The 8328-nt window shown below is 30.1% G+C and overlaps 1 protein-coding gene across 1 annotated transcript in view; it reads right to left on the bottom strand.

Moving 5' to 3' along the window:
- Nucleotides 1–8328, bottom strand: part of LOC117174366 (regulating synaptic membrane exocytosis protein 1) — a 522514-nt gene that overhangs the window by 508362 nt on the left and 5824 nt on the right. The window lies entirely within an intron of this gene.

The raw sequence follows: 8328 nt of genomic DNA, 5'->3' as shown, positions 1-8328 counted from the left end.
TATTTACCAGTAACGAAATTATACAACCCAACCAGGAATTTACACAAAATCACGAAATATGGACAAAACTTACTTGTCGTTTCTCTTATGACGAACGTAGCCGCAGAATCGCAATCTGATCCTGTTTCGTCGTTACTATTTGTGGTAGAAGTTGAGGCGTTCAGGGGTGCAAAGCGCTGACTCGTGGGCAGACGTTATGGTATCCCTCGTTGCCAACTTGGTTGGGTGACGTTTCACCTTTTCTAGGACTTTCACCCAGGGAATCACTGTCGAACTTACTTAATTTGGCCCGAGTACGTGTTTTACGGTGATTCCCAGCGAAAATTTCACTGTATAATCAATGATGATCACTTATAAATTCACTGACTCGAATAAAAATATCTCCGTATAATCAATGATATAACTTATGAATCTCGGACTATCCTGGCAGGATCGCCAAAAATGTGACGGGTGTAATTAAGAATTAACCCTTATTTTTTTTAAGGGCGATATCCGTAGATATCGCAACTTTATTTAATGAGTTACACAGTAGTACAAGTCCGTAAACCGATACACATCTAGCACAGGGCTATATCTGTCGAAAACTGAGAAGGAATGCTGGAAAGGCAGGTCAGTTTGAGGTCCCAACTATTTGGAACCTGGAGTAGAGGTGACTGCGAACTCATCACAATTTACTACAAAAGAATTTTAATCGCTGAGAGATTCTGCTATATAATGTGTAGGACCTGCCTAATTTTAAGTGAATTCTATCTTATTTGAATACATTTTATATTATTGTACTTGGATTGAAAATTAATTTACTTCAAAATTCTATTATTTGTTAAAAAAGATTTTTTTAATAGAAAATCAATCTTTGTGGTAGAAATTTCATCTTTTCTGTTAAAACTTTTACTATTTGGTGTCAAGTTCATCTGTTTTAATTAAAAATTTAAATAACTTTTAGAAAATTTTTTTTATTGAATATTAACTTTTATATACTAAAAACTTAATTATTCTATTTATGTTTGAAATTTCGTTTTAGTTGGTAAAATCTAATTTCTCGTCGACCATTGGGTGATAATGAAATTGCCCTACATCCCTAGAGTATGTATCTGTTGTTAGAGGTTTTCAAAATTGTGTTTTTATAAAATAAAGATTGATTGGAAAAATTGTCGGCAGATATGAAGACCCGATACATCCATAAACCTGAACATAATTCATTCAATCCCACATTTCTTAAACCATATATTGTTTAAAAGCACATCAAACATTAGAAGCCTATATATTTTATGCAGCTGTTTTGTGGTTTAGGTAAAGTGCAAGGAGTTTAATCGTACTTTTCTGGTATTGAGTAAAGTAAGTGTAACATTGGTGTATTTTTAGTCGTATGGTAATGTTTTAGTTATTATTTGCATTCAATATAAACATTAACATTAAGTATTATTCCTGTCATGCATGGAATTTGTTATAAAATTTCATTGCTGATGAAAAATGCGGTAGCAGCTCATTGAAATTTTGAGGTTAATATTACATTTTGCAATTCAAGAGCGAACTGCTCGCAGTTAAAAAATTTATCAAAAAGACGGAGTCTTTTTTTCGTATTAAGAAAAATGAATGAAAGCTTAACTTTCGTAAAGTTTTTGTAGAGTTTTTGTATTAACTTAGCAAAAATGATCTAATTCTGTGACCAGCAGTTCGCTCTTGTATTCTAAAATTAATTTCTAACCTCAAAATCTCAAAAAGATATTATCGCATTTTACACCAGCAATGGACTTAATAACAAATTCCATGCTTCATAGGAATATCACTTTATGTTAATGTTCATATTAATAACAAATAATAGCTTAAACATTAACTTGTAATTAAAAATATACTAACCCTACCAATAGAAATCTCAGAGTATATGCTAAAGATTCTCAAAGCTCTGAGAAAATCGGAGAAATTCGCCGCAAGCACTCAGATAGATATATTTAATGGTCCAGATAGCTCGTTGAAATGCTTTGAAGGCTCTAAAATGTCCTTTCCGAAATTGAAATAAAAATACGATCATAAATAACAAGCAGAGGGGCTTAAATTGAAATAAGAATTCGATCATAAATAACAAGCAGAGGCCCTATATTGCGGCGGTACGGGTGGCAAGCCGTTGGTAACGGAGAAGCGTTGATTCGTATGATCGACCTCGAATTTTCATTCGATTATTATTTCCAACAGTGATCCAATAATACTTGCGCATGCTTCAATTGTATGGCGCTCATTGGATCTAGTTCGTGTACGTATTTAAAAATCAAGCACCGTAGCCAATGAACGTCACTAAAATCCAAGCAAGCGCAGATCAAGGCAGCTCCGTTGGGATGATTAACTTCAAGAAAAGACGTGTAACGTACCATTACTGTATAACTCACTGTGACTCACGGAAGTCTCTGTCGTACGCGTGTAGCTATCAAAGAACGAGCAATCGTGACAATTTTTTCTATATTTTCCGATGCTGTCTAACCCACTGACGCCTCATGTCACACGCATATGGCAATGAAATCGATTATTGTAACAATCTAAATCGACAATATCGTTTAGAGATTTTATATTAAGGATAATGTATAAGACTTTCAGAGTGGTGTAAGTTGTATGTTTATTGTTTTTGTTCCGAACGCGTCGAATACCCGTCGTACGCATAGTGTTGGTAAAAGTAATTTGATATTTTTATAAACATACGACCTACCTCTTCCATGGCGAATAATTTTTCATTCCACAAACATTTCACAAAATCCTATCTGATTATTAAATATTTATTTGTTCAAGCGACCTTTCAAAAAAAAACAATGGAGGCGGCCATATTTTTTATGCGCGGTTGGCACGTCACACTCGGAAAGTTTTCAACTATGCGTGTGATTTTACACATGTGTGTGTCAGAGTAATTTTATTTGAAACTTTATGATCAAAACCTCTTTTCTATTTATAGACCAACTTTGAATGATGTCGATTAAAAAAGTTCTTCTGTTCAAAAGAAATGTTTCAAATATTAAAATCGATCATAATCTCCTTACTCTTCAGCAAAGTGTGTTAATATTATAGGTCAATCTGTTTACCTCGAATTAAGGAATCTTTATTTTCTACGAAATTTTATATTTTTCTGTACAAAACAAATGAAAAATACAGATAATTTTCCACTATATATATAACTTGTCCATCTGGGCTTCCTCATAGAAGGAGTTCTGTAATTACCTGAAAATGTTAAATCTAATTGACATATTGACACATCAAGTTGACATATTTCGATATAATTCGACCCGTAAAGCTCGAAAATACTTTTTTTTAGTGCTCTCACACACGCTTGTATCTGCGGGCATGAGTGAAAGACATTTCACATTGTTTATATGAGAAAACATTTTCAGATAATCAAAATACAACAATACGATATCTAATGTATTTGTTAGCACATTTTACGCACGTATCGACCTATTATTTAATCTTTCATGACCCACCAGTACCGAAGTTTGCGTTTTCTGTTTATATGAGAAAAACTTTGTCCCATATTTAAAAAGACTACAGTACTGTATCTGATATGTAATAAATAAATCTGATATGTTTATAAATGTGAAATGTGTGTGTGTGTGTTTTTAGAAGTACTTCGAAGAAAATTCTGTAAAAAATGAAAGTGTAAGCAAGTCAGTTTTTTATGGCCTGAAAGCCAAAAAATAAACGTTTATATATAGTTCATATATTTATATCTTAAATTCAAACCAACAAAACATTAAAAATCTTCAGTACTTCCCGAGATATGACAAAAAATATCATCGCCAACTCAAACACGACCCAGATACTCTGGGAAATTTTCCTTAATATCTTGGGAAACCCGAAAAGATTTTTAAAGATTTATTAAATTTAATTAGAGATCATCTTCAAAGACTGTGCTCTGTTAATTTTAGTTTTTCTACGAGTATTCTAAGTCACAAAACGAGTTGAAGTTAAGATCAAACATCTAAAAAATGTTGGCCCTTTTTAACTTCTCACATGACTTACTCTCTTTCATATGTCAAAAGTATCTTTTCTAGAGGCTATCCGACGCAGAATTTTATTAGCTTTTCAAAGGGTTTTCAAACAAGTTTCTTGCTCCTTTTTTGAACGAGTAAGGAATTTTCAAGTTCGCAGTGATTTTCAACAGTGCTCGTGCTAATCGCACCTATAATTTCCGATGGTAGTATACGGCCTCTTTTGTGTACAAAAATAATAAAAATATAAATGACGAGAAAGCAGTTTGAAATGTTAAATTTTCATCCACAAAATTAATATCGTTCTCGTCGCGTGATCGACCTTGAAAGTAAGGCTGGTTTGTGGGTTTGCAGTGCGCGACCTTAGAGTATGAGCCAGACAATAATCTGAAAACCAAAAGTATGTGGTCTATTAGTCAACAAGTTGATTTTAATTTGGCCCATAATTTTGTCAAAGGGGTGTTTTGCACAAATATGTTTTGTAAATGCAATACCTTCCTATAATGAATGTCGTGGCGGTTTGTCCTACATAACATAAAGGAAGGAAGTAGGTCACGGTTATCCCTGTCAGAGAAATATGCGCGACTACTACCTACTCAAGCGCTTCAACGCCAATTCTCCAAGCGCTAAGCGTTTTGCATTAACATTGCATTTTTTGTTTTACTAGCGACAATTTCTTAAAGAGAAATTTCTAAGGCTTTAGAAAACTGATTCAAAAGAAATTACATAGAGATAAAAAGTCTGAAAATGACTTTGGCTATGTGCCAAGAAATCAGAGCTTGAAGAATTATATTTTGGGGGAAAAAGAAAAATTGAGGACAGGGACCTCAAGCCTCTGGAACCAAAAGAAGCACCGTGAAATTGCACACAATCCGGATATCAATTTTTCATATAAATTTATGCGACTCAGTGCTCTGGAAGTCACTAGAAAATAAAGAGAGCAGTTACTTACTTTATGGAAAGAAAACTGGTATATTTAAAGTTACTTAAGTTTCTTTTTTATATACACAGGAAAAACGCACAAAAACTTTTTAAGTTATTATTTTTGAACTATATTATTCAACTTTTCAAAATTTAAGAATATGCGTTGAAATTATTTTTGTTTCATTCAAAAAATTAAAAACAAAAACATAAAAATTACCTCAGAGATATTAGATTCTATATTCAAGAAAACGTTCAGTCTCGTCAGTTTGAATTTCAAATTTTTTTCTAATTAAAATCTTTTTAAAATGAGCATTTCGTAAATCATTGATAAATAGCTGGTTTAATCGATAAACGACATTAAAATTCTATTGATTGTAAAACTTTTTTTCTGAAGGCTATTCTGATTTTAATACTGTTAGCTTTACTACTTGTGTTTCAAATATTTTCAATTTTGAACGCTTTCAACTTACCTGTTGACTTAAATAAGAAAAGACTTATGTGTATTTGCAAAAAAAAAATCAATCATTCGGTTCAAAGATTTTACGTTTTGAAATTTAAGCTCGAAAAACTTGGAATTACTCTGATAATAAGATTAGAACGTATTTAAGAATACATACTTTTAATTATCTTAGCGTAAAAGGACCTCGTACAGTTTGTGTGTAATCCTTTGGAAATATTTAGATTTTTAGAATAAAATTTGAAGGTATCACTGTAAATATCTGGAATTAAAAAACTCAAATTCAGAAGCTTTTAAATTGGTAATTCTTTGATAAAATTCAAAATAGAAAATCTTCTCCGCGAAATTAGTTTTCCTTGTTCCCCACTTAACAGTGGCCAAGTTTTAGAAGGATTTTCGAAAAAAAGTTTAATAAAATGAAAATTCTGACTGTCACTTTTTAAAAGTATATCTCAAAAACAATTATTATTCCATATAGATTTTTAATTTACCGAACTTAAACACCAGAAAATTTCAGATGTAAAACTTCGCCCCTAATTTTATTTGTCTTGAACGTGTGATGACAATTTGATGAATTTTTAGCCATTTTTTTGTATTCTAAAAAGAACATTCAAAATTGCACAATTTTCTATTATATACATTAAATATCAAAGATTCTTTAATTGTGAATATTTAAGACTGAAGAATTTTCAATGTAAAATCTTTAAAATTATACTATTTTTTTCAAAACCATTCAACACTATATAACCTTAAAATCTAAATCTTGTAAATTGAATAATTTGAATCTCTTTACATAGCATTGATGATTCACATTTCAAATTTCTTTATCCTAAAAGAATAAGAATTAAAAACGCATGGCTCTCGACCAAGCGTAAGAATTTTTATTGAAACATCTTTAACATTAAATGAATTTCATTTTTAAATCTTCACAATTAAATATTTTTCAAATTGAAGTTTTTTTAATAGAACTACTTCAAAAAAAAAACTTTTAAAATTGCATAATTAGTTTCTATTTTTTCAAAAATAACACATGTTTTGAGATTCTCAATTTATGTTTTGAATAAGACATTTGAAATTTATAAATCTTATTGGTGTATTTAAATTAAGCTACCTTAAGAACCTCAGGATATCAATTTTCATAAAATGTTTTTATAATAAATATTCAACCTGAATTTAAAAATTCCGTTTTCAAATACGGATTCAGCGACCATAAAGAGTTTCTACAACTAATTTTTTCTCGAAATCGGACTACTATTTCAGATTCTAAATAATGACGATGAGTTTTTTTAAATTCTTTTAAAAAACATAAAAAATGTTTTTACGCTCAAATACTTTCATAATTGCTTATTTTATCACCAACCAAATTGTTTGGATAAAAAACGCATATTTCAAAATACTTTCGCAACCAAAATTGCTCCTATCAAACCTCTGTATATTTTATACACAATAACCCAGAAGAGTGTAGATGAAAGATGATAAATTAAATTGAAATAGATGTGATGATGTTTCAACTTTAAGTGTTTTAAAACTGACGTTTGAAATATCCAAAAATTATTCTAAATTTAACTAAAATAATTTGAAATCTTTGAGTAAAAGTTTGGAAATTTTAATACTTTCTCTTCTGATTTATGATTATTCAGTTATCTATCAATCAGGAGAGATTTTTCCTGAGAAGTTTAAATTAATCGAAATTAAGAAATCTCAAAATTACAAGTTAAGATCCTTTTGTTTTTTGAATTCTTTAATAAATAGCAGGGTTCACGCCTATTTTTATGCTTAAATATTTTCCAGCTTAATGCAGTCTATAAATTAGAAAATGTCTAACATGTCGATTTTTTTATATAAATCGCGTAGCAGAATAGAAAATATTGTTAAAAAATTGCAAATGTTAATTATTTATTTTTAAATACTCTAATTTTAAAACTCATAACAGAAAACTAATACATTTTTGGAAGTCCTCAACTTGCAAAAAAAAAACGTTGTGCTAAAAATCAAAATAATATTATTAATGATGTTATTTGAAGCAAATCAATTATTTTCTACTAAATAATGTTTACGTATTTAAAACAATTTATTTTGACTGTTTATTTTACAATTGAGTTCTTATTCTTACGCTTGCTTCCTACCAATTTTTAAAAAATGGTTGAATTTCAATCATTGATAGCTTATTTTTCGGGGAAAACATTCGCCACAACTCTACTGTTTCCAATGAGAAAGTCATTTCTCTATGGCTGAAATGGTTTAAATAATTTTTTAAGAAATTTATTATATTTAAAGATTATTTGATTACTTTTAAAATTAGAAACAGTAAAGTTATATGAAATGTTTTCCCGAAAAAACGCATTTTTTCTACAGACCTAATTTTTTGCCCAAGTACCTTAAAGCATAACATCGTTTTAATTCAAACTATTCAAGCCCAAGATTTTTATTTTTTTTATTTTTATAGGGAAGTATTCCATAAATATCAAGAAAGCTTTAAAAAATCCTTATAAATGAAAATTTGCAAACTTTAAGTTCTCCTTTAGAAAGATTTGCACATTGCAGGAGCTCTTCCGTTTAACAGACGCTTCAACCTTCCACTTTCATTACACCGATTAGGGAGTAGAAACAGATTACGTGGATATTAAAACGGAGTACAGCATACCCCTGGACTTCATGAAACATTATACTGAAATTTATGCAAAGTACCTACTTTCAAGTAACACTTGACTTAGAGAATTCAAATTACTCAGAAAAAGCCAAAGACCCTATCAACAATTCTTCTATTTTCTATTAGTATTAAATAATGAGAGATGTTTGACACTCTGGAAAACATGCTTTAGCTCCTCTGATTTACGAAACCAATTAGTGAATGTAAGCAGATTTAACAAACAGTAAACTAAATGTGGCGTATTGAAAAAATTGTTTGTTGTTAATGTGAAAGGGTTGTGTAAAAAATGATTGTCTGTTTTCCAAATATCAAATTATATTTAAACACACAAC

This window comes from Belonocnema kinseyi, chromosome 6, assembly GCF_010883055.1.
Source record: "Belonocnema kinseyi isolate 2016_QV_RU_SX_M_011 chromosome 6, B_treatae_v1, whole genome shotgun sequence".
Taxonomy (NCBI): domain Eukaryota; kingdom Metazoa; phylum Arthropoda; class Insecta; order Hymenoptera; family Cynipidae; genus Belonocnema; species Belonocnema kinseyi.
The sequence above is the reverse complement of the archived record's forward strand: the minus strand, read 5'-3'. Positions and strand labels throughout refer to the sequence as shown.